This window comes from Odontomachus brunneus, unplaced genomic scaffold (assembly GCF_010583005.1).
Source record: "Odontomachus brunneus isolate Ranch 3 - 2012 unplaced genomic scaffold, Obru_v1 Obru_scaffold_098, whole genome shotgun sequence".
Lineage (NCBI taxonomy): Eukaryota > Metazoa > Arthropoda > Insecta > Hymenoptera > Formicidae > Odontomachus > Odontomachus brunneus.
This window is the reverse complement of record NW_022639548.1, coordinates 181005-207022: the sequence shown is the minus strand read 5'-3', so window position 1 is coordinate 207022 and position 26018 is coordinate 181005. Positions and strand designations below refer to the sequence as shown.

The following is a 26018-nucleotide window of genomic DNA, read 5'->3' as shown; positions in this document are numbered from 1 at the left end:
CGTGGGTACACGCTCGCTTACCGTCGTTACGTCCTGAAGACCGCGTTCGCATTCACACGTGCCGGCTTATCCGCGGACACTTTGAATGCGTATTAGCGCTAATTTCCCCGGCGTATAGAGCTCCTGCATTAGCATTAGGGCTCGCGACGAGAGCTTTGACAATTCGGCGCGGCTGCCACAATCAGCGTGTGTGGATTTAACTCTGAGGAGACGATGGCCGCAAAATTATAGCGTGGGTAAACGCGCACTGCATTCAGCGCGTTAGGCACCCAATCTCATTCCCGCATATTTTGATGTTATGTGTGAAATCAGGACGAAGTTCAAATCCTATTTTCAGTTATTCCTAAATGACGACTGATTAGAAGTAGCAATACCGTCACTCACACGATTCTCATCGTGCGAAATTCTTGCAGTGGAAAGAATACATTTCTCGAATCGAAATTACGGTTTTATATTAACCCCATTAAATATCATCGAATTTGAAGAATTAATGGAGAATCTTGAGATATAAGTTTCAACAAAATAGTAACAAGAGACTATTTCTAACATCACAAGGACAATAGACACTGTTATATCTCGAGATTCTCCATTGATGCTTCAAGTTTCGATGGAATCTACAGAATTCATGTAGAATTTGGGCTGGAATTCTCTCGTGTGTCGAACAGACGCATATACAACATACGGGAAATGGTTCTTCAAGATAATTCGACGCGAGAATCCGGGAGAAAGGAAGCTTTCTTAAAAAGACGGGGCTGAGCCGAACATTGTCTCCGACAGGAAATGCTGATTAGTATCCGGTAGGAGCAGACCTTCCGAATCGATGCCGCTCGCGCGCGCGTCTGCCTCGAGATTCTAATGGATTCTCATTTAAATAGAAATCTCCCGCCGATACAGAGGGGTTGGGGTACATGCGACAGAATGGAAGGACAGGCCGACGGTCGAAGTGTGTTTGCCAGTCGAGTAATGACCACGGAGGGTCCTTCTCCGCTTGGACCTCCATGGACAGGGTCACCTAAAGATGGATGCCCGGAGAATGGCCGAGCAAACAAGCCGACCGTCCGACGTACACAAGCCTGCCATTGGAATGCGTTCTACTCGTGTTCCTCGAGGGTGTGCGCTCTTTATAAAGTGGCGAATTTATGAAAATCTCCGGATATCACGGATCGGGGCGACGCGGAACTTTGGCAAGAGTCAACGCTCGCAACTTTTCGTTTCCAGAGGTACTATTCCATACACGCTTACCGACAACTGTCGGATCGGTAGGCATTGTTGGACAGCTTTTCTATGGTATAAAAAAGCTGCGCAATGACGTCTACCGATCCGACAGTTGTCGGTAAGCCTGTACGGAATAGTATCCCAATGCTGGGATTCTGTAATTCGTTATTGAAGTTAACGACAGTTTCGTTATCGTTGCGCAGCTTTTCTACGGTATACAAAAGCTGCATAACGATAACGAAACCGTTGTTAACACCAATAACGAGTTGCAGAATAGGGCTACAGTACTGGGATTCTGTAACTCGTTATTGGAGTTAACGACAGTTTCGTTATCGTTGCGCAGCTTTTCTACGGTATACAAAAGCTGCATAACGATAACGAAACCGTTGTTAACACCAATAACGAGTTGCAGAATAGGGCTACAGTACTGGGATTCTGTAACTCGTTATTGGAGTTAACGACAGTTTCGTTATCGTTGCGCAGCTTTTCTACGGTATACAAAAGCTGCATAACGATAACGAAACCGTTGTTAACACCAATAACGAGTTACAGAATCCCAGTACAGGACTGCTATTCCGTTCATGCGTACCGACAATTGTCGGATCGGTAGGCATCGTTGCGCTGTTTTTCCACGGTATAAGAAAGCTGCGTAACGACGCCTACCGATTCGACAATTGTCGGTAAGTAGTTACGGAATAGGGTCCCAGATTGACGAGGGGAGGGCGCGAGAAGCGTTTGCGCGGGCGAAAGTGTCGAGTAGGGAGAGATTAAAACGTCGCGAAGAAGTTGACGTGCGCAATCATCGCGCTCTTTTGTCACGGAAAAATTTATACACCAAAATGCCTCGGTTCGCTTCAGAGAGATCACGAGAATGAGGTCTGTGCGACGATGGTTCCCTCGCGTAACGCCGCTCGTGGCTTTTTCCCGCCGTGGAATTTTCACTCCATTTCGCGAGCACGTCACTTCCTGCCGGAGTTCGTATCGTTCTCTCGACGAAGAGAGCGACGAAGAGAGTGAGAGAAGAGGAGAAAGGGAGGGAGGGAGAGCACGGTGCCCCGCATACATTTACATTAGATACGTCGCTACAATGGCGTCCATGGTCAGTCGACTGGCGATACTTTACATGCAAACAGAAAGCGTTACATCTCCCTGGTCGCCAAGCGAGGAGACAGTAAATTTTCAAAACTGCCGACGCCAGTCCAGGCCTTATCTCTGACTCGCCATTGTCCGCCTTCCGTTCAGCGCGTCCGTCACCGTTCGGATGGCCGAAGCGAGCAAAGCGCGATGCCACGTTAGCGACTATAAAAATCTCACTAATAAATAAGACCTCGACCTCTTCTCGACCGCGTTTTATGCCGATGCAAATCCAACGGGGCGGTCTATCCTCTGTCGCATTGAATCGCGTAAATATCCGCGCGACAATACCACTATGCGCCCGGGGAACTTCGCAAGATCGCTGCTCCCGCAGCCGTTGCACCGGGCGCGTAAGAATCGGGAAAAAGAATAGAAGGACACGGAATCAAATCAAAGTTGGGAGAGCAGCTTGAATCCTGACTGGCGGAATGCGAGGGAGGGAGATAGGGCTGCTATGCTCGCGTGAGCGAAGAAAAGGGGCGAGTAAGAGCGAAAGAAAGCGACATCGGGGCCAAGGGGGACGGCGAGGAGGCACGGAAGAACGGCTGAATGGCTGGCTGTTCTCGCCGATCAAATTTCCAGAATGGCTCGAGCTCCATTAAACAGGTCCTACTTTCGCTCCTGCAGCGGGCAAGCTCGACTAACCCGTCGCAAAACGTTCGACGAATGCCCCCCGTGAGCCCGCAAGGGAGAGATAGTTCCCTCCCGGTTTTCTCCTCTATCTCGGCTTCCCGCGGCCCGGAAAATCGATGCGCGGATCTCCCCGGTCTCGCACGATTGAGCTCGATCTTTTGTCTCTTCTGCTCTGCCCTGCGCCTCTCGGTTGCCTCCGCGCGACAAGCGACTCCCAAAATAAGAAAATCCAAAGGCGCTTTTAACGAATCGCCCAGCGAATCTCTGGCACGAGCTCGATTCGCTCCCTGTGTATGACGTAGCTTTGCTATGGTGGCGCCAAGCGTTACCCCTCGATTAACCCACTCGTGGTTTACCAGCGAGATTAGACGTTAGACCGTTCGCGGAGTTTTACACGAATAGCGCCCGCGCGAATTGATTGACGATATAACGAGGTGCGCTGTGTGGGTTCGTGATGGAAAACACCGTATCCCGCGTCATCGGTAATCCCGCGATCTCGGGTATCAGCGACGATACTTCGCGCTCGTTACCTCGCCTATCCTATGACAAGAAACTCCCCGCTCGAAGCGAGGCTTCCAAACTAAGGGCTTACGTTTACCTTTGCGGCGGGCTCTGATAACTGCCAAGGATTCCACCTCACCTCCGAAAGTTTGTCTACCGGCGTTATCTTGCGCCGTCGCGCCATCTTCTACGTCTCCTCCTTCTGCTTCTCCTCCCCCTCCTCCTCCTTCTCCTCTCGGGTATCGACAACTCGTCTACTTTGCCTCCATATTTCCCCGGTCCAATATCCGCATTGTCTCGTCTCGTCCCGTCTTGTCTAAGTCTCCACGTGTGTCTAAACTCATCTCGTGAATCCTCCGCTGCACTCCGTCCCGCTCCCTCGCGTGTTGCCCCCTCGGCTCGTCCCTTGCTCGAGTTTGCGCCCGAAAATCAGCCTCCACCCTTGCCTACCGGCGGGTCTTTGCCCCAGGATATGGCTATCAAATGCACGTTGCGTCTTCCGACTGAGCCGAGACATCGCTTATGATCCTACCTGGACCGCCGGCAACTCCCGGCTCAGAAACACTTCCTACGCGCGCGAGCGAGCTTCCCGGGGAAACGACTGCCGCATCTATCTTGGCACATTTCATTCTCTATGACGTCGTGAATGCCGCGCCTGAACAGTTATTATTTCACGTTATAAACACTCATTATAAACACTCATTTATAATATATCGACTACAGATTATAATTAACGCGCGAGAAATCAGTCCTCCTCCCTTCGCACATGGCTTTTTATAAAGTAATTAACCTAAAATTACACAATCGGAGATTCCACGAGTAAAAGAGCGCTTTAAGATCCCGAGGGACGTGCTCTACAATGATCAAATATAAAAATAAATCCACGCGAGCGATACAGGCGTGTATTGATTCTACGTTACATCGAATATTAGATTATAAGGCTAATACCCGCGCAGTGAGATATACAGCGTGAGTTGTAACAGGCCGCCGTTGAGAATGTTTTAAAGCGAGCTACGTCCTTTACGACGGTCCCGAAAGTAGTAAGGCATCGATGTCTCGTGCCGTGTAAAGAGTTTATCGAAGGAGGAGGCCGTTAAGGGTAAAGGGTGGTTTGTGAGCACAGCAGAGGCGAGACGGAGAAGCCTAGCGGGACAATCTCATCTCGATCCCGTCGTACATCGTGCCACCCGAGGCCCTACATCTCCGACCTCGTCCTACGTCCCTCTAAGGGACCCGTGCACCCTCCAACGTCTCTACCACCCCCGCCCCTCCCTCCCTTCCTCTCGCCCAGCCACCTTCGCGTTCTGGTAGGTACACCGGGTCCTGCGACCCTCGACGTGGCAAATTGAGCACACTCACCCCTCGCTGAAGAGAGCAAAGAGAGAGGAAAGGAGAAAGAGAAAGAGAGCGAGCTGCGTTACGAGCGATATATGTGGACTATTCGACAGACAAACGGCCCTCTACCCCTCTTTCGAACTCGTGTCGCGGGGCTCCGCTCTTTTCCCTTCCTTCATTCTTCCCTCGCTTTCCTACGACTTGCCGCTCGCCGGGTCTGTCCGCGCGGCTTGGAGGTAAACGGATAATGACGATCGCGAGATCTCAATTCCCGTCTCGGGGCACGAGACGAAATTGAGATTCTCGGGAGGTATTCAGATGAAAGAATCGTTAAAAGTTTCGCTCGCTGAGAGGCTACACAGTACAGAATACACGCGTCGCGATCGAGCGGGCAGACCAATAGATTCGCGACGTCGGCAAGCGGATGTTAATTGCTCGATGGAGAGCGAGCGCTATTTGCAGAAAGAGACCCGTCCTCCTCTTTCCACATAGGATCTCCGCGTCGTAACGGATAATTTGTCCAGACTGGATAGCGCGGACAGAGCAAATACGAAATTTAATAGAAACTCCGCCGCGCACGAAGGGCACACGGGGGTGCTAAGTGACGAGAGAGCGAAAAATAATTGTGGGAAAAGGAGAGATATATTCTCTCGTCGTGAATTCGCATATCGTTCTGGTCGTATCGTTCCGTAAGAAGCCGACGCGAGTATCGCGGCGGCGGGAGAGTTTAGTTTATCGCGAGTTTATCGCGAATTAAGTAGCGAGAACGCAAGCGGCAGAGCCGGTTAGAAATATCCTGGAAGCTTTTCATAAATACTGAACGACACCCAGGGCGAATCCAGACGCGCCGGTAGCACCCCTGAATCGGGCTCATCTCGCGCCAGCGCGCGGTGGTTTTCGCTCGGGTCTAATAAAGGGTTAATTAATACGCTTTAAACCGTCGCTCTCGAAAGGGGTGGCCGGGGTGCGGTGCGACCTACAAAGCACTCTGCGTTGGATGGGAAGAAGAGAGAGAAGGAGAGAAAGAGCCGGCCGTCACTTTCACACCGCCTCGAAATCAAATCGAATCGCCAGGCGTTATCGCGTGAATCCCCTTCTGTGAAACAGTACAAAGCCAAGAGAGACAAGTGTAGAAAATGAAAATAACGCACAGTGCGTCAATCTTCCGAATAACGGACGATATATAGTCAGGAACACTATCGACGCGATTAATTAGTGATCAATTAGGTGGTGAATTGAACTTCCTTCTGCCAAGGAGAGATTATCAAGAAAAACGGATTGATTAAGAATCACACGAATGATACGACGCGATACACATTTGTGCCAAATAAAGCGGACACAATTTGGAAGGATAACAAGCGACGGGATCATTAGGACACTGACAGAGCCGGGAATCCGTGGTGCGCTCTCGCCGTGTGCGCGCTCACGCGAACGGAAGATCCCGGTGTAACTACTGAAGGATGCGTAATTATGCCGCCGAGATGACACACGGGGAAACGACAAGACGCAGGCAGGGCCGTATAAAGTCGGCGACGTTACCGGTAAATCCGTACAACGGCGTCCGCAGACGACACAGGAGAGGGGCAGAAGGAGGAAACGAGGCGCGCGCGCGCGCGCGCGCGTGAGACGCCTCCACCTCGGTAAACCCAATTTATTTCGTTCCGGCCAAGGGAGGTGAGAGCGAAACGAGAAAGCCCTTCTTCTCGGGGTGGGCGCCAAACGGTGATGCCACCGGCGACTTGTGAACCACTTGTCGCTGTTACGGCCCCATAAATTCACGGTGCCGCCGACAACAGCGACGACCTGAGTCACACTCTCGCTCTCTCGCTCTTGCCCCGTCTTCCTCTCCCTCCCCGTTCGGATAGCTCACGGTCCCTCGCGCTCGTGTTCGGACACCTACTCACTTAGTTGGAACCCCTTGGCTTGTAAGATCATGAGATTACTAATCGAAATCAACCCGCTCCTCCTCCTCCACTTACTCTCTCACCTGTACCTTGACATTGGCCGTTCCATCGTCGTACGTTTCGCACCCTACAGCCGTTTCAACGAGTCTGCTCGTCGTTCGCTCTTATCTACTTATCAAGATTTCGTAGGGACGATGTAATAAAGCACATGGAATTAATTTCATAGGTACGAGAACGACACTCTTCCGGAAGCCGTGTCTCGTACGGGGGAGAAATCGAGTTTGGATTTATTATGTAATAATCGAATTGAGCTCTGAACGCGCGGTAGAGCAGCCTGCGAGGGGTCTGGCCAACGGGAATGACGGAGATACGCGCGAGATAGAGAACGAGACGAGGGCGAGAAGGCAGCGGAGTAGGTGCAGATAGAGAGACAGAGTGAGAGAAAGAGAGAGAGAGAGAGAGAGAGAGAGAGAGGGGGGGGGAGGGGCGGGCAACGGAGAGCGAGAGAGAAACCGAGAGAAATGGTAGGCTTCCTGCATCCGACGTCTCGTCGAGGAACGTAACATAACGAGATGAAGTCAGTGGTGTATGACGTCACGGTGGTGGGCGTCCTCTCTTCGTTGCGCTAGCTCGCTTCCTGGCGACTGTTTCCGTGGAACGGCGGAGGCCGTCAACAAAGGACGGCCAGCCACCCGACGAGGAAGGGAAGACCCGTCTCGTCGTATCTCCGCGTAGCCGTATCATGCGAGTCCTCCTCAGACCGCTCGGCCGCGCTCACGAGTCACCGACAGTATTCCAGAGCGAGTTCCCGTGTCGTTTCATCGATAAGAGCCATGCCCGCTTAAGGAGTCTCGTTAATGAGAACGCGACATTACGCGAGTGAATATTCAACAAGCACACAAGGCACAAACCAGCGTTTAAAAAATTACGGCTTATTCGCCTCATTAAGCTACATGGGGTAACTATCCTGTATATGAGGTAGCTTACTATCCTCACGTGTCAATACCACACGTAAAAAAGAATTAGTTGCGGCAGCAAGAATCTGTGTGTGTGTGTGTGTGTGTGTGTGTATGGTAGCTAAATTTCATTGTAACATACCTAAAAGTACAGCTGCCAGCAGGCATATATTCGACAATGATAGTCGATAACAAGAATAGCAAAAATTTTGATTACAACAATACATTCATTTTCAGCGTACCATGATCAGCTGCGGCAAAGAAATCTTTCTTCATCGTGCAATCGTGATGGACTTGACTGAAGTTTACCGCGACGAGTCGCAAGAGTCCGACGGTGTTACGTGACATTCACCGTCTTCCAAGACGAATCTCGCCGTGGAACACCACAATGATGATCGCGCGCGTTATACTATCCGACAAATGAAATTCCTCGGGCCATTGCGCTCTCATAAAATTGTTTTGGTCTCCGCGTGGGAGCCAATTCTCGGACCACAATTCCGGGCGCTTTTCGGAGCGTCAGCTTCGGGGACCTCCGAGGCGCAGGACGACGAAAAACGAGAAGGAAGGACGCAGGCAGGGAGAACGGACGGGCACACAGGGACGAGGGGTACGCGGAACGTTAAGGGGTGATAGCCATATATACGACGGCCCCCATTGAACGTCGTACTTTGAAAACTTTGGACGTTAAGAGAAAGGGTAGCTGGCTGTGCCGAGGACGTATTGTAAAGTCTCCGTGCGGGCGTCCTCGAGGTGGCATAGGGAGCTCTGTAGGGCGGCGCTGCAGGGATCTCCTAGACATCGCTTCGATTTAAGGAGTGCCAGACTCACGGCAGGGCGGTGGAAACGCTAGGATTTTGGATTCTATCGGGGTAACGACCCGGGGGGAGAATGGGGACGTCAGCAATGAAACGCCCCCGTCCCAACGAAATCCCGCGACGGAGGTGAACCCGCGACCCACGAAAACACGAAAACGGAAGCGCCCTGATCGCTTCTACGCGATACGCAGACTGACCAGTTTTGTCGCGAGAACGAAACCCCACGTCATTCGCGACACATTGATCTGACGCGGCGGCGGGGGGTGGTTATATGTCAAGAGATGCCTTGTGGGGCTCGACGTAGCACATAATGAGCGCGTGCATACTTCGTCCGAGCCCATTATCTTATGGAGTCACAACCGGAGCGTGAGTTTCTTCTGAATCTGACGAGTCGCTTTATACGAAGAAATATTGCCAATTTCGCAGCGATTTAAAGAGCTCTGATGATCTTGTTAGAAAATTCGAGATAATTGCCGGGTAAATGTCGTAAGTCGCACACGTCTATTTTCCGTCCGCTGGAATTGCAGGTGAACTGGAATGCGAATCGCGCGACTCGAACGGGCTCACCGTGTAATATTTCAACGCTATTATCGAGTCTCCGCGTGTCTTCCTTACAAAGGGTAAATCAAAGAGAGGAGGGAAATGCCGGGCAGAACGAGTCAATAGCTTCACTGCCGGCATCACGAAACAAAGAGCGAACAAGCGAACCGGAACCCTTTGAGAAAATCCTGCCCCGTCCCATCCTGCCGTTTCTTAGCCCGTGGGTGGGATTGCATTGCTGCTCCGGCTGCATTCTTTTAAAAAGATTCTTCCGCTCTGGTTAACGTCTTGCGCTCCGGTCTAGCAAAAATAGCCGAAGCAGCGCGAACAATTCGCGGCATCTGCTGCGTCGCGCGGAGAAGGAAGCGTTCATGGCGAATGAAGAAATTTGCAACGAGAAATGTATAGAGAAGACGACGCCCTCTTCATCCTCGAAACGATTAGGCGACTGCTATCTCTCTTTCTCTCTCTTTTCCTCTCTCGAGCAACGCTCGCCAACGTCTCGTGAACTTGCATAACTTACGCCTCGAATTGGTCGAACTCGCTGTTCGTCGCGACAATGGACCATCAGGGCCATCAAAGATAGCAATTTACCGGTAATAGTGCCAGTCGAAGACTACCCGCCCCCACGACAACAACACTTTGTCCATTTCGTCAAACTGGCTTTTAGACTTCGGCCACGTTATTCGCCGAGTCGCGCCCCGACGGCGGATGGCTGAAATGCAAGGACTCGCGCTAATGAAGGACGAGCGAGAGAAAGAGAGAGAGAGAGAGAGAGAGAGAGAGAGAGAGAGAGCTGGGTGTAGGTGGGGCCCAACGACGCGAGCAAAGGCCAACAGGTCGCCATTAGAGCATACTGTTTCGAACTACTAATAGCCAATTCATGCGACCGCCCAGCCGAGCTCGGGTCTGCCGCCAGTCTGCCTTCCTACCCTGTAGTCGCCATGGCCAAGATCGTCGCACCATATAAATACACCCCGTCGACGAACCGACCCCTCTGTTGTTCGTCTTACCGATCTATCGACCGGCTAATAAGTAATTTGTCCCTTCCGCGAGAATTAACACGAAAATATCCCCGAACGCAAAAGCACGATTGCGAGTGCTGCGTTCGTCAATGAGAGAAGAACTTATCTTCAGCGCATTATTTTACATTATTTGCCAACATCCAAAGTGTAATTCACGAGTGTACCGTGAAAGAGAAAGTCATGGTCGGAAAGAATAAATCTTTGCTATCGTTTTGTAAAAACGTGTCGCGCACAAATTTAGTATTGTTTCCGAGGTAAAAAATGCAAGCTAAGAAGAAACTTTATCGCGTAGCGGGAAACGTTTCTTCAGTTTGGTGCAAAAGACTTGTCCGTTTTCCTATTAATTTCTTTCTCTTAAGTAGCCATATATTGTTTATTTTATATATATATATATATATATATATATATATATATATATACTCGTAAATATTATTAATTCCTCGAAACCAGGTAATTTCGTTTTCTATCTTATTGAACAACGCGACGGATCTTTTGCGCAAACCTAATGACACTCTTCGTTTCCTTTGAATTTCCCTTCAAGAAAGAAACTTACGCTCGCGTGAGATTTGGGAAAGTAATCTCGAGGAGTGTGCGAGGAGGCAGCCGATCGTCCCTGAAATTTGTCGCGTCTTACACTGCGGCGGGGGAGGTTCGACAGGAGTTCTACACATCGGGTAGGCATGTAGCTACGTCGGATATACGAGCTAGTCCCCACGGCCTGCACCCTCCTTCGTACAATACTTGGTCTTCGTCTTGCGCACTCTACCCACGTAATTACGAGGGGAAAATTAAGCACCGACACAGCCGCCGGTCGGTCGGACGGTCTGCTGGTCCTCTCGCTTCGTTAACGAGAGGGAAGGACGAGGTTAGGGCCAAGGAGCGAGGGAGAAGACATCGTGTAAAGAGAAAGGAGTCACGTTCCCGGCGCTTGCACGACAAAGACGACGACGACGACTAGCTGGTGGAGGTGGAGGAACTCGCGCCAGCCAGCCAACCGTCAGCCTTCTTAGATCTCGGCGATGGATCGAGCCACAAAGCGACCATTAAAAGATCATATCACGACCAACGTCACGACTCCAGAGATCCTCTCGCGGAATATCTCGGCGCTCTCTGAAGCTCAAGAAGAAGGAGAGAGCGTCCCTTTCCGGCGCGCTATCGTCGCGTATTGAGCGATCCTCGTCTCCGACCATATTCCGACGTCTACACCTTTATTATCGTATATCCCCGCATGTGTCAATTATTCAACAAATAGGTGCTTGTATACAGGGGCGAAACTACGTTTGCACCTCTAACCGTTTGTGTATATGATAAAGTTTTATAATGAGCCACTCGATTTTACAAATTTCGCGAAAATTGTTTCTCCGTCCACGTGTTTGGAAAATTTCTAACGAATTTGCGCGGAATATCGCCTTTGTCTTGCTCGATTGGCGCACGACCACGCACGTCTTCCTGCAGGACAAGCAAATGACACGACTAAACAACGCAGCTTACGCGCGAAGGAACTTCCTCGGAGAAGGCTACGTTATGGCCCTACAGAGGCAGCCGGCTCCCCGTAACAACCCCGCCTCGTCTCGCTGCAAGCGTCCTTTTTTCCACTTTCTTAATCCGTTTCGCCGCGCGGAGGATTATTTTACGAGCTTGCGGTGCCGCGGCATCAGCTGCGTCTTCGACGTGACCCCAACCCTCGATAGGATAGTGAGGAACGGGGGCGCGAGGGAGGGCGGCCATCCTCGGCGGCGATGAAGGACCACCCTCTAATGCGAGTTAATAATACTCCCCTATTTTTTAAGAGTCACTATTTTATTTATAAGACGCGGAGCCGTACGCGTGTAGACGGATATTTACAGGGTAAGCGACTATTATCTCATGCGACCGTTCCGGTAGACCGCGAGGGAAGAAAGCTATCCACCCTGAAATATATTTCTAGATGCATACTTTATGCTTTTGCGCGCAGCGCCGCGGCTCATGAGTGTTCCCAGTATTTTTCGCGCCAGGATGTTGGCTACGGCAAAAGTTGACGCGTGAGATTCGACGAACAGGCGAAGCCTTTGTGTGCTTGCATTGATTCTATGGTGAAGCTGTATGAAAATGCAGAAAGTAACGGTCCTCATTATGTGCAATTTTTGGTTAGAATAAGTTCCATTCATTTACACAAATTTGTCGACTGAATGTTAAAAAAGACTGTTAATGCCAATCTAAATAACAAACATCATAGTTTTTAAATAAAATTGTCAGACTTCAAGTTCAATGATTCTAAATAAATAAAAAGAAATAATTGGAAACCCGTTTATGTTCCAGCAAATTATTTCATGTCTATGTAACGAATTATACGATATGTAATTTTATAATAATAATGTCCAAATTCACACATTTTAGCTTACGTAGAATAATAGTATATTTAACATAGAATCTACTAAGAATCTCATAAATTTAAAGACATAAATTTAAAGAAAATGATATTCTCTAGACTTTTTCTTAAACATCAACGTTTGCGAATGTAACCTTAGAGTGTCATTATGAGAGAAATATAAAAAAATAAAAAAAATAAAAAATATAAAAAATTTTGTCCGTATTTCCACTGTAATATGTACTTTTTTGATGACTTAATGAACCAAGTTTGACACATAAGTTGGAATAGTTACCTTGTTCCGCGTATTTCAAGAGCAATGGAAAAAATGGACCGGTATTCAATGGGACGACTCGGTAACTCGAGGCAAGCGTGCGTACGTTGAGTGACGATGAGACGAGATTCGCGAACGTTACCGATTATTAGCATAGAAGACAATGTAACGAAATTTCAATAGAACGGACTTGAAGTGAAGCCCCTCGATGGGTTCATTGTAACCGAATTTTCCTATAGCCACAGCGGCTGCCACGCGCCGCGATCTCTCTTGGAAGAGAGATCTTGTTCCGAAGTTCGCGCTCTCGGCCTGGAAATTTTCCCCGGTGCTCTCATCCGCGGTAACTGTAATCGGCGGGGAGTTCCGTTTACTGCGCGACAAAGGCGTCCAGGAGGCGCGGGAGGAAACCCCGGCGGTCCGAGCTGGACAAAAGCGGTCGTCGCGGTAATTATCGTCGACGTCGGGCGAGAGAAGCGAGAACAAGGAGGAGAATCGCGTCCACGTGAACGCCGTCGTCGACCTCGGCTACGGGGAGGACGCGGTCCGCCAGGGCGCTGACTGGGCTTCACCGAGTTTCCAGCTAACCAAGCAGCCATCCGGAGCGCTAGCCGAGCCAAAGTTTCCGCCCGGTCGTCTAGGCTTCCGAGCTCCTGGAAACTTTCCGTCCCGATCTCTACCTCCACCCTCGCTGGCCAAGGAGCGGGCTTCTTTGTCCGGCCACCTGGGGGCCCTTGGACAACCGCCGGTCGAGCAAACATAGTCGTCGCAATCGCAATAAACGGCCATTAACGCCGGCGGGAAGACTTCGCTAGCCCGTCGTGAATTACAAGCGCAACAACCGCGCGGAAATTTCATTCCCGCTCCCCACCCATCCCTCTATTGCGTAAAATATTTGTCTAAAATTCCTCTCTACGAATGTATCTTTTTCCAAAAGTAAATCATAAGGGCTTCTCTTTATCTCGAGACTAATCCGGGAGAGTCACGCAAGAGCCCCGGTGACACGCACGTCTCGCAATTCGCGTTCAGACTCTCGTCGCGCGAGAGCGACGCAACCAATTACAGTATTTTCCGGGAGAACGGCGCGGATTCTCTTACGCTCTCCCGCTCTGCCGCTATCTTATGGAGTGTATGTAAATTAGAGTCTCGTCGAAAGCGCGGCTTCCTTCGAAATCTGTCTGTTGTCTCGGTTTGACTCCTCTCCCCCCTCCGTATCTCACTCTCTCTCTCCCTCCGTCCTCTCTCTCTCTCTCTCTCTCTCTCTCTCTCTCTCTCTCTCTCTCTGTGTGTGTGTCCCTCTTGTTCCTTCTCTCCGTCCTCCTCCTCTTTACGAGACCTCCTAACATCACCAACACCGCCACTGATGGGTTTGTATTCTAATTTCAGGCTTTGGTTTTCACCCGGCTTTCCGCTAAAGCGAGGCAATGCGGCACGGCAAGAGGAAGAGAGAGAGAAAGAGAGGAGAGGAGGAGAAAGAGAGAGGAAGAGAGAAGGGGGGAACATTTTCTTCGTTGCAACCACCCACGAGGATGAAATCGCTTTCCAACTAATCCCAACGGAACCCTCCGCCCCACTCCCTTGGTAGCAACCCTGCTTTCGCGATTCGCTTTTCTTATCCCGAAGGCGAGCTTCTTCTTCTTCTTCTTCTTCTTCTTCGTCGTCGTCTTGTTCTTTCTCTTCTCTGTCTACACCTCCGTCAGCTGGGTAACCGAGAGATTCCGGATTTTAATACACGTAAAATTAAAATTAGACCCATATTTGCATCTGGTAATGGGAAAAAGAACGCTCGCCGTGGGATAAATTCTCGCACACGCCGCGAGACATACCGAGGTGGTTTCTTGCGGCTCACGGCATATATTAAACTCAAAGCCCGCAACGTTGCGTGCTTTAGCAAGCTTGTCCCGGCGATTAAGGCGAATTACACAGGCGATACGGTTACCATTGAAAATGTAAAGCCTCATAAAACCCGTTTAGAATGAATAATATCAAACTATCGTCGAGGGAGATGATTTACGACGAACGATATTGGATCATTGTGCAAAAATGAGAATCAAACACGCCAAACCGTCGTCTCATCAAGAACGTCCCGAAAATTGCATTGACGTTTAGCCAAAAATTCTACAGGAAAATCTCCAAGAGGCGAACTTCGAAGGCATCCAAGAATGGCCGAAGGTCTTCCTTCGGCGAGGGGAAAGCTATCGAAGGTAGGCTTGAAAGCAAAGACCTGTGAAATGGTCCGCTTTTCCCGAGTGACCCGTCCGCAAAGCCATCCCCTTCCTTGCCGTATGGTGTCAAGAAAACGAGAGCCTTTCATCCTTTGCTATCAACTGCAAAAATTCTCCGTCGATATACCTCTTCTCTCCGCCGCCGACTCGCATTTTCTTCAAACGCGCGAATCGCGCTTGTTTGGAAAACACACGCTTACGATTGATCTCGAATTTTGAAATGAAATTTCTCCAACGAGCAAACACACACACGTGTGTAAACTGTTAAGTCGCGGCTGTTTGATGCTTGTCGAACTTCTCGCGGAGCAAGACTCTCAGGCGTAAGCGGTATTGAACCCGGAGGTTCCTTATCACTGACCAAGGTACACAAGATGTCAGATAGCAAAGCGCCGAACAGACTGGGCCAAAGGGCGGACCTCCGTGCGGAGGTTCGCTGAAGTCCTAACCGCGGCCTAACGACGGCTATCAGTGGTATATCGGGAAAGGAGAAACTCTGATCTTATCGGTGCGTTACCACCTAAGCTGTTTGCGTCTTGTAAACTTGAAGATTACCAAAGTGGTTTCCCCGCCGACTTCCTCCCTGTCCCTCCTACCAATACGAGATAACGTGGCCGACGAGGAAACCATGGACGAGGGTCTAGAAGTGGGTATAGACGCCGAGGAGCCGGATGGCATTCAATGTGTGAATTGCGGCGTCTGGGGTCTCTCGCCGCCTGTCCCATTCCGATTTTGAGAACCCACCAAGCAGACAAGCGCGGCAAGACTTCGCGTAAGGATAGACTCGGCTCGCCTGACCATCATTAACCCGAATTAAACTGCCTGGCCATCGCGTCAGGCACTGCGAGTGATTGGATTAGTTTGCGTGATGCAAGCGCACGAGCGACTGCGAGTGTCACAGCGCGCGTAGAATCGTGATACAGGCGAACACTGATATCATGTTTGCAGCTCTCATGGCGCGCTGCGAGTTCCGCCAAGTTAATTTCTAGCGCAATATCGAGGCGAGTTCTCGCCGCGTGTGCATGTCTACACATACCCGAGCTATTTACGAATACCTCGTAGAATTTGGCAAATTGAGATCTCGGGGCTGTTCGCGATGATGATATGCTCGCTGCGTCTGATACTTCCAAATTTCGCGCCCCGCCAAAGCGCTTCGCGAATGCACAGACGACAACTGTGCCCTGCGTGAGAGGCGCGACAAAGTTGCCTCTGTCGATTCAAAGTCCCGGAAGCTCGTCACTCCCAGCCGAAGGCCCCCCTGTGGAAGACGTGCTGATGTGGGGGTGTACGGGCGAGCACGCAGTCCACGGGAATCGCGGATTCGCTGGCGAAGTAATAACTTGGAAGACACGGCTGCGCGCGAGTCCGTCGCAGGTCGCGTTTAGAGGAACACGTAGGAAAGTGGATAAGCAACCGCCGAGAGAAGTTCATTCATGGGCTGACGCGTCCGGAATAGGTTATAGGTAACGCGAGCACCACGTACACCGCTGTCTAACTCTCGCCTCCTCTCCCCCTATCCCACCCGCCTCCTGCCTCTTTCGTCCTATCTCGCAGTTACCCTCATACGAGAATGCAATAACGACTGGGAGTTTCCTCGGGAGGTCCTCAGACGTCGTCTTGCGAGTCCTGGCCGTAGTTAGCCCGCATTAGTAATCTCCCCGAGGTATTCTTGAATTCTACGTCGCCAAAGCGAACAACCCCCTGTTCTCTTCCCCCCTCCCCTTCTCTCTCTCTTTCTCTCTATGTTTCTCTTCTCCCGATTCTCCCTATTCGACCGACCATCGCATATTCAAATTTCAATTTCGAAGAGTTATCGCGAAGAGGCTCCGCGTGTTACTCATAACGGCGTGATGTCGTTTCGTTCCTTGAAAATTATGACAAGGTTAGGAGAGAAACAAAATTACTATCGAGTAATACATAAACGGAAAGTGTCACGCATGAATTGATATACTGAAAGAAAAATATCTAAAAATCAAAACATATTTATTCGATGGGTTCTAATAACATATTCGCTCAAATCCAAAATATTTTATTTAAATGGGACAAATAATGGCTTTTTTACGAAGAGCTAAGGTTTCAAGGCAATTTTCTCATTATATAAAATATATTATTAGTATCCAGCAAACAAGTATTTCTTCTTTCTTAGATATTTTTCCTAGTATGATTTTTTCGCACGACGTCAACATCCATCTTATTCTATCTCCCGATCACTGATTATGCAGATACTGCAGGATGCAGCTGACGTTCACAAATAAAGATAGCCAATGTTGTTTGAACGTGACAACAGTAACCTGAGAATGGCCGCGTGAAGCACAACACTGCTTTCTTCCGCCACGGATCAGTCGGGTCACGGAGTGATGTTGCTCCAGTTTCCGGTGTTGACGTAAGCCAATGTAACGCGCAAATAGCATCCGGCGCAAATTATTCGGGGGAGAAAGTTACTCGCAAAAATACGTAGGAATCCGGCGGAAGCGCGCGAACGTTAAAAACGCGGCCATTCGTTAGAGCTCTCTTAATTACCCGCGAAAACAGATCCCTGCACGGTGGGGCACACACGAGTACGAAAGTACCGAACTTTCAAATCGAAACCGCCCCCAACTCCGGCCCCTTCTCCCTCGTCCACCTCACCAGCCCCCGCTAACGTTTTTCTCCAATCTGCATTCCGCCTCTTACCTCGTTCGCAGCCACTATCGCCGTAACAACTGTTACGATTCGCAAGTCCGCCGCCCCTCGGTCACGAACCATTTACTCGCGCACTCGTTAGTAGACCCGACTAATTAATACGCGCCGCGAGCACATCCGTGAAGCGCAATTTTTGCGAGCACGTTGCGGTCGCGACCGACAACGACCGCCGGGAAATCGATATCAACGATTGACGAGCTCTGTCGTCTACTTTATCACGAGACGAATACGAAATCGACGAGTCTCCCGAGGGTCAAAAGGGTCGTTCTCGTCGCCTCACGGACTTACGCCGGACTAAATTAACCATGAATGGCCAATTAACCTGGAGACTGTGCCAACTAACCGCCACGGCCGCCCTCGGTCTACGGCCAAATTGATCGCCACCGTATTCGGACCGGTTAATCGTTACCGGCCACATAAGAAATGCGCGTTCGCATTTCGAAAAATATGATCGTGTAAGCGCAAGTAGCCGCTCGATCGCTTCCTGGCAGACGGCCATTTCTCCGAGCTTGAGATTCAATTCCGAGCAGTCCGCGAGAGCGCTCGCGTAAAAATACCGGCCGATTTTTTACGCGTGGCGGAAGCGGAAGGAATTGTCGTCGATCTTTAGCAATTCGTCGGGACAAACGCGTCATTCTGAAGAAAAATGGTACAATTCTCTCGTCTGTTCTCGATCATTTCTCCAGTGAATTCTCCAGAATTTCCATGAAAAATTGTTACAAATTTCTGAATTAGATTTTTAACAGTTTTTCGTAATTCCTAAAGAAATAAATTTCTGAAAGAAAGAGAGAGAAAAAATTTCTCTTTCTTCATTCTAAATTTCTTAGGCTTATTAACTAATTCGTTTATTCTAAATTTCTAGAGGGATAAATTTCTGAGAGAAATCTTTTTTCCACTTTGTTATAAATTTCTTATACTTATTAATAGACTTCTTTGTTCTAAATTCCTAAAAGAATAAATTTCTGAGAGATATTTTATCCTTCTTTGTATTGTTTGCCCCAATAACGAAACGTTACGAGCTGTTCTATCCCTAAGAAAGTCCACGGTGCAGTCCACGACAAAATATTACTCCCTCGTTTGCTCTCTCGTCTCAATTCCGGCGTGAATCGCGATGTAGAATTTTCAGTTCGATTATTTTCGTTCGCGTTGCGCGAGACAATACACGGGGCCTGAGAAAAGCGGCAACCCCTAATTCCCATACCCCCGGATTCCCGCTCGAAACCGTCTTCCTACAAGGTGGGGGAGGGTGCCGTTCCACGCGATGGTACATTTTTAATTACTTACACCCACGCAGCTGCATCGCGCGATGACTATAAATCAAGCGGAGCGCCGCCCAGCAAAGTAATTACAGCTTGAATTTTAGATAATGTTGCCGCAAGCACGGCTCACCCTCCCAACCACCCTTCCAACCCGCCTACTCTGCCGAAACCATCCGCCTTTCGTTCAACCAACCCCCGATCCGCCGTAAATAGATCGTTGCAGCGCTGGATTTTTGTTAATCCGCGTTTCTCTCGAGCGCGGTCAATATAAGCCATCTCCAAAAATAATTGGATGGAGACAATTTTCCCTTTTCTATCGCGTAATACTTTAAATTCCACGGGTGCAGCGGTTGCAATTAAATCGCCGTGTATTACGCTGACATTGGCGAATTTTTATCAGTATAAACTTGCATTCCTTATAAAGCCGAATCGTGACCGCAACTTTATCTCGAGCTAATTTTGAAACTTGCAACGCTGGAGGACAAGGGTAGCAGTAACTTTGTGGCTAAGCGTCAGAGTCGGGAAGCGACGTCGGAATTGTTTACATAATTATGCGCCAATTAAGAGCGGGCCAGGCAGGAGGCAAGAGAGAAAGGGAAAGAGAACGAGAGAAAAGGAAAAGGCGAACGGAGGATCGGTGCCGAGTGGCTGATGAGGGCAACAGCCATCTCGATTCCCGCGCAATTAAGGTGCGGTTGAGAAAACCTAAAAAAAGGCTCGCTAGGAAAGAGTGGAATTTAATTAGGAACTCGTACTCTCTTGTATTGCCAGGCAGCCATGAAGAAACGAGACAGCGCGGACCAAGTGGATACGCAGGAAGAGAAAGAGAGAGAGAGATCGAGAGAAAGAGCGTTGCAGAGTAGAAATTATTCAGCCGAATAATCCAAGAGAAAGAGAAATCGAGAAAGAGAACGAGAGCAAGACGGACAGTGACAGAGAGAGACGAGATTGGGCGAGACGAGTGGGTGGCGAGAGTAGAAGGAGCCAAGAGAGAAAACACGAGCAGTGGGGTATCGTCAGCGAAGACATAACAATCAGGAATATGATAACACGCGCGGGACGGATGCTTACCTTCACCTCAGACCTCCGCGAGGATGCTGAGGAGCCGAAGAGGATGACGGCGGGGTGGGTAGAGCGAGATGAAAGATGATGAGTGAAGGAGCCGTGGCAGGGGTAGGGGCCGCTTAATTAGAGCCAGACTTCCGTAGGATGCTTGAGGCTTCCCCGCGCTCTAAAGTTCTATCTTCCCACAGTTTATCCGCGTAAAGTGGCTATCTCGAAATTACCCTCGAAATTATATCGAATTTCGGACCCGGTCCCGTTCGACCCGCCTTCGACTGGATTTAAAGTACCGATTATTTCGGAGTCTCCCATATTCGTCAAACACAATCGTTGACATTGTCGCCGGGACAAGTAATCGATTGCGTTGCGCGTGCTGCGATGTAAGACGCGCAGCCTTAATCTATTCTTCAATCTTCTGATCCTCGATACCAACATAAATTTTTAAAAACCAACTGAATTTCAAATATTCCTTGGATCATAAACGATCAATTTTTCATCATCATCAGCTTTCTCGACTGTGCTCTCAATTGTAAAAATTTTGTAAAAAAAATCAACTAGAAAAAATTGCATTTTACACTTGAGAAAAAAGATATTTTTGAAAAAAGAAAATGTATTTGGTGTGGATATTGATCATATATATATATTTGCGTGTACTAATATAAAATATATTTTCTTAGCCTTAAACATGTGTAAAATCTATCCAGACAAACATTTAAACATTACCGTTTTTAACAACTGTGTTTTGTTTTTTCATTATAGTCCCTTTCATTAGATCGCAAAAACATTAATAGATTCATATTCGTCGATGTTTCCTAAATCAGGTAAAAAAATTTGAATTTCGATTATTTTTCCAGAAATAATGAGCAAGTAAAAGTGCGCTGGGTAAAATTAACTCAAGTTCTGTGTTTACGTAACTTTTTTATATTTAGGGTTCTCTATATATATATATATATATATATATATATATATATATATATATATATATATAAAGTTAAAATTTTAGCCTTTTTCATGTAAGTAAATGTTTGTTCTATTCAAATAAAACAAATTAAATTTAATTGAGTCTGTTATTAGTACCCACCGAATAAATATTTTCTATTTTTCAGATATCTTTTTTCTAGGTAATTGAAAAAGGAAATCAGCTTAAGTTTTCCGTCCTAATTTCCCTGCTTTCCAACTGATCATCGTGCACGCGATTTTTACACCTACACTTTAGAGACGTCAAGCTGTCGGAGAGTGTCGCGCCGTTCACCCCCGACTTCTTCATACCGTCGTCGTCGCCCGGAGTATTTCGCACGAGCAACAACCGCGACGGAAGGCCGATGTTTACTTTATCCTCACTAATCACGGGACGTATTTGCGTTTTATAATCCTTGGTCGGCTAAGAGGGTAAAATCTGAAAGCTTAGTGGAATCTCCTTTCGGTCGGATGAGTAATCCCCGCCCCAGCCCACGATTCCCGCCGCAGCGCTCCTCATCCTCCGTCTAAGAGTCGTCTGGCAGCAGGGCGTCTTCGTATAACGCCGAAGAAGAGAGTCCACGGCACTGACTTAATGACTCACTTCACCTCGAAATATAGCCGCGCGCGTATCGCGTGATAAACGCGCGCGCGCGCGCCTTGACAATATGAAGGAAAAGAAAAAGAGCCGTCTCAAAATCCGCGAGAGGTCGCGAGAGGTCTCACAATCACGAGTTGTTTCGAATGTCAGCGAGTGGTTCAACAAATCTAAAACGACGAATGCGGTGATCGAGCACCTAACTTGGAGTCGCTTCGTGTGATCATACGATTCGCCGTTGGGCCCGATCTCGCGGCCGGTCGGCTCGATTCCGGAGACGGGAAACCGGAATACGAGTCGCGCGTGACGGCGCGGAGGTGCGCTTTCGCAGGACGAGCAGGGGTGGTTTGCACGTAGATCGAATAATTGATAGGCGCGGACGTATCGCCGGCCTGGCCGCAGGAAACTCGAAGGTCCGCGTTTATCGATAATTCACTCGACTTGACCGTCCTCACTCGAACGGCGGGTGCCACCCTCTGGGTCCTGCCTCCTTCGCCCTATTTATATGATTAATGGCTTTATAATGACCATGCGAGCCCGCGATTCCACGCGCGGGACACGGGGTAACCCTATCTCGCCAGGGCGGCGGCGTTCACGCGAAAGAATACCCGCCGTCTCGGCGAAGGGCGCGCTTGCAAAAGCGCATAATCGTCATAATAATACCGTGTCTGACCTTATTTTAATGAATACTGCATCGTTCGTGCTGCGCAACCGCGCTTTAAAAACGCATAACCCTTCTATTACGCCGTTCTCCTCCTATCGCTCACCGCCGCTAGACTTCATACTATGTGGCAGTTACGCCGCACATTTGTACAGTGCTTTCTTCTAGAAACACAATATTGCCGGCGATATCGCACGAACGCTGCGCCTGTTCGCTGGCTCCTTCTTTCTTGTGACGTATGTTTTATTTATCAGATACCGCGGTTCAAGCCTTTCTCGCTCTTTCTCTCTGTTTCTACCTCAATCTGTCTCTTTTTCTTTCTCGTCGCAACTACGTGAATATTAAACAGCGATACCTATTAGTACCAAAGTCACATTACGTGTAATTTTTTCTTTCTGTTTCTACTATTTCTAGTATATACGTGTCTTTAATATTATAAAGACTTCGTTACGTAAGAGATCTCTCATGAAAAATATCTATGCTATGTTTATAAATGTTCAGAGAATCACTGTGTAAAGGATGCTTTGAAGAATCTGTCCAACAGTACTACATGAGATCTGAATCATGAAAATTGTACCGCTGGTAGATTTAATCCTATATAGAGCCTTAAACATAAGATAAAAGTTTGCCAACTATTCAAACCTTACCATTCTTAAAAATATGTGTGTTTTGTTCTTTCATTATAACTTCTTTCACTGAATCGCGAAAAGAATGAATCATGAATAGATTCATATTTCTCAATATTTGACACCGATTGAAAAGAAAAAAAAGAACTGAATTTCCATAATTTTTCCGGAAAATAACAATGAGCAAATGAAAATGCGTTGTTCGGGGTTTACTTGACTTTTTAACGTTTAGAGTTCCAGGGTTAACACACCGTAAGCTCTCGTAAACGTGGCCGATCGCCGTCGATTTTCTCGGCCAGAAAATAATACCACTGGGCGATTGGAACCGCGCAAGAGACTTTCGGATAGCATCGCCGTCGATTTCCACTGAATTTCCGGCGGCCAACGCGGAAAGGATAATCGCGATCGATCGGTGTAAAATTTCTCGGGGGTGCCGGCGGGGCATCGGAATTGCGAGCCCAGTGAAATCGAGCTATCGAATCGACATCCGTCATGCGAACGCGTCAGCCTCTATACGTGTTCTCCTGCCGGTAACTCTAGCCACTCGACGGTAATTCTCCGGCTGGCATGCGACCGCCACTCGAACGACACGACATCACACCCGAGCGTCGCGCCATTTTTTTCCCCGCTTTTTCAGGCTCCCCTCGCGAGACCGACATGTGCACGAACGAAAAGCACCCAGACATGAAGCCCTTTGCGAGTGTCTGCGCGAGCTTAGCGCGCAGCAACAAAATACAAAATTATAATTGCAGACCTCTCATGGCAGCGGCACGCTAAGGCGCTCGAAGAAACAACGCGCAAGTGCTCCTTGACTCGTTGCACATGTATACGGTTATAGTTCCAATAAAAAATTCCTGACGCTTGGAAGAAAGCGAGGCGCGCAATATAATGCGCACGAGCGTCTCATTAATCTATCGTGTCTCTCCTATTTCTCGGAGGTTGCCTCGCGTGACGCTATCGTGTCGCTGTTAGTACTTATCAATTAAGCTGTCCGAGCATTTAGGACGAGTGAACAAGTGATTTTCATCGAATACTCACAACGAATGACACTCTTTTCGACGCAAAACGCCGTTGAGATGTTCCACGACGACGAGGCACGACGGAACCGCGTCCTTTTTCCCCGCGAGTTCTTGTCAGATCGCTCTAATCATGCACGGGCAACACTATCAGGACAAATTGGCGACATCGTGAACGTCACTGCGACACATAGTCCAGAAACGGCGCCGATCCGACTATCTGGAGTACTCTCAACTGACACGTCAACGTCAACATCGCGCGAACGACTTGACACACGAATTTCCGATACGTTGCGTATGACATACACGTAAGCCAAAACAAAGCGTGCCAAGGTTTAAAACACACTGATCGCGATATATGACGGCGTCGGCCGTCAGTGCGACGACGCAGACGACCGTCTTTACGTATGTCTTTACGAGCCACGTGGCCGAGACGTAGAAACTCGCCGCGTCGAGCTGGCTGGTGTAAAGGTGACAGGCAGGCGTATATAGATTGCCGCATTCTCTCCGCACCACGTAGAAATTCTACGTACACCAGGTAGGTAAAGGCATAGTCGGAGTACGTGGCTTACAAGCACGTGGGAAAAAGCGCGTGCGAAATAAGCGTCAGCCGGCCAGCAGCCTCTACGGGGACCGCGTGCATAATGCATGCCGGGCGTATGCGCTCCCGCAGTGCGCTGTTCTACCCCGGCAAAATAACATACATTTGTAGCCAATTTTCCGAACGATCGTCATTGTCATCGAAGGGAGCGAGAGAGCGAGCGGCTGCGAAACGGACAGAGAGAGAAAGAAAGAGAGCGCCTCACGACGTTGTCCTTGCGACACACCCCGATGCTCCGTAACCTCTGACCCTCTGCTGGCTCTCCCCTTGAGCTGTCGTGCATTCGCGTGTGACGATCGAACGGCGAGTGGTATGCGTTTCCTAGTCTTCGGCAAAAGTGTTTGACAAAACTTCCTGACCGTAAGATTCTGTTTTCCGAAGGAGACGGCGACGGCCGGCTGTCTGTTTGTGATAGAGCGCGCGCGACGTGAATCACCGGCGATCTTTCAATATTTCAGGGGAAAACGTTTCTCCTACGAGATGTCATCGGCGAAGCTTTGCCCGGGAATTCATCAGCATCGCGTAAGCGATCGAAAAGAAATTGAAGCGGGGTAAAGGGGGAGATTTCTCGTCGGACTGCCGGAACTGGCGAACGACAAGTTTACCGCGACGATTGCGTCACGCGAGACGCATCGGCGATTTAAACGCTATTTATGATTCGCTATTTATGACTCGCTTTTAAATTCGAAAGAGAAAGGAAGAGCATCATTAATGGATGTTCCTTTGTGGCGCAAGTAAAAAGTAAAGTCCGGTTGAATAACCGACGTTAGGGCATAAGCTGCAATTTCCTTGACCCACTTCTTTATCAATATTTCTACGAATATACGCGCGCACGCGCTAATGCACGCGTACGCGAGTTCAAAGTGAACGCACTACGTCATAATATTATACCTAGGACGTTTCTATAGACCACAATCAAATCGAGATAATAAAAAGGAACAGGAGCTCCGCTTTTAACGCACAAATTCGTCGCGTGCAGTTTCGACACGATTCAATATTCACGCGCGCGACGAGTTTGTTTCGCACAACGCTCTCAACTGAAATATAAATGGAACATGGTACACACACGCACGAATGCACACATGAGCGAATAATATTAAATAAGTGCTCTGCAATGACGGATGCTCTCCCCGCTGCATTGGTCGCGTACGCACGCTACGCGCAGCCACGATAATGCGAAAATCGTCGATCCCTACTTCGTTAGAATATAACGACGATGCAAGCTTCCCGAAGACGTTGAATGAAGCCGCGGAAACACGAGCGACAAAACACCGCGGCGCGGTAGGTGTTTGAAGAGAGCGGAAAAACCAAAACAGTGTTTGAAAAGAGCGGAAAAAGGCAAAACGCGCAAACAACGCGCCAACGCGGCGCGAGGACAGAATAAAAGTCCCGGGACGGACGGAAAGTTAAATAATTAATACGCGGGACGCAATACTCTTATTGCGCCGTGTGTCGCGCAGACCGGGCGCAAAACCGCGCGATAAATTGGAGGAGAGCTTCGAGGAGAGCGTGACGCTTTTTAAAGCCCATGATTTTCTGGCGAAAGCTCGCGTTTCAGGTGGCGCGGAAGGGCGAGCTGGGGCGTGCGCTCCGTTTAGCTGCAACCCGGCAATTACCTGTAGGGCATAATTGTCATCCCTTACGTTTTCCAGAACGGC

General features: G+C 49.0%; 1 protein-coding gene across 17 annotated transcripts in view; it reads right to left on the bottom strand.

The window, feature by feature from the left end:
- The window catches only part of LOC116848712, a 336115-nt gene that overhangs the window by 155710 nt on the left and 154387 nt on the right, over window positions 1–26018 (bottom strand). Inside the window, exon 1 of one of the 17 annotated variants that reach the window (XM_032825086.1) lies at window positions 23782–24060. The exons of the other annotated variants lie outside the window; for them this stretch is intronic. The gene's annotated coding sequence lies outside the window, so the exon portion shown is untranslated. Of the gene's footprint in view, window positions 1–23781; window positions 24061–26018 lie in introns of those variants that run through there. 17 annotated transcript variants of the gene reach the window in all.